We start from the raw sequence: 1,311 nt of genomic DNA on the forward strand, positions 1-1,311 counted from the left end.
TAAAAAGTTAAAAATGGAATTTATATGACCCAGAAATTTCACGTCTAGATATATATTTAAAAGAATGAAAGCAGGGATGCAGATACCTGCACACCAGTGTTCACAGCAGCATTATTCACAATAGCCAAAAGGTGGAAACAACCCAAATTTTCACCAACAGATAAATGGATAAATAAAATTATACACACAAAATGGAATATTAGTCAGCCTTAGAAAGGGATGAAATGATGAACATTGAAATATACTAAGTTAAATAAGCAAGATACAAAGATAAATATTATGTGATTCCTCTTATATGAGGTACCTAGAAGAGGCAAATTCATACAGACAGAAGTATAATCTAGGTTACTAGGATGCAGGGGAACGGGGAATGAGGAGTTACTGTTGAATGGGTACAGAATTTCTATTTGAGTTGACAAAAATTCTGGAAATGGATAGTGGTGATGGTTGCACAACATTGTAAATGTAGTCAATGCCATTGAATTGCACAATTAAAAATGGTTAAAATGGCAAATTTTATATTATGTATATTTTATCACGATAAAAATTTTAAAGCCCATTTTAAGTATTTTGTTATTTATTTTGATTCATAGGGTTCAGTTACAATTATTAATAGATTTAAATCCCCCTTTTTCATAGATGCTCACAACAAGTTTTCTAAATTGCTACAATGCTGCCTGAAATGCTGTTTCTGGTGTTTGGAAAAAGTAGTAAAGTTTTTAAACAGAAATGCCTATATTATGGTAAGTAGATTATTTTTTATCTACTAAGCTGCTTCTTTGCAAACCCAAATGCCACATATACATTGCCTTCTCTAAAGCACTTTTACCTCATGCAGTTGAATTTATCACTATGTTGTTATAAAGATTTGTGAATCCAATCCATGATTTAGGGCTATGCTTCCCTGGTTGTGATAGTATCTTAACTATGCTCCATTGTTACTCTCAATATCTTTTTTGAGAGGGAAAATATTGACGTTGGATAATTTAAAGTGTGTTACACTGAAAATGGTTTTGTATGTCTTTGACATAGTTTAGTAGGAGGAACCCTTACTTACTCTGTGTTCCCCTCTGAGAAGAAAATATCTTTCTAATTCTGGGATTTATATAATTTTAAGAAGGGATTGATCCATTTTATAACTTTTGTGTTGAAACGTGGGCAGTGGCAAGGCTTGACTGAATTTTTCTGTATTTCCTGTGGGAATATGGAGACTTCTTAATAGATTTTTTCAAATAAAGGATCCAGAAATATAACTCTTATAAAATTTAGAAGCTAAAGAACAACCTTATGACACTTGCCTATTATCACAGT

General features: G+C 31.9%; 1 protein-coding gene across 1 annotated transcript in view; it reads left to right on the top strand.

The window, feature by feature from the left end:
• The window catches only part of SLC44A5 (solute carrier family 44, member 5), a 119,515-nt gene that overhangs the window by 103,594 nt on the left and 14,610 nt on the right, over positions 1-1,311 (top strand). The window lies entirely within an intron of this gene.

Source organism: Propithecus coquereli, unplaced genomic scaffold (assembly GCF_000956105.1).
Source record: "Propithecus coquereli isolate 6110/MARCELLA unplaced genomic scaffold, Pcoq_1.0 Scaffold7, whole genome shotgun sequence".
Lineage (NCBI taxonomy): Eukaryota > Metazoa > Chordata > Mammalia > Primates > Indriidae > Propithecus > Propithecus coquereli.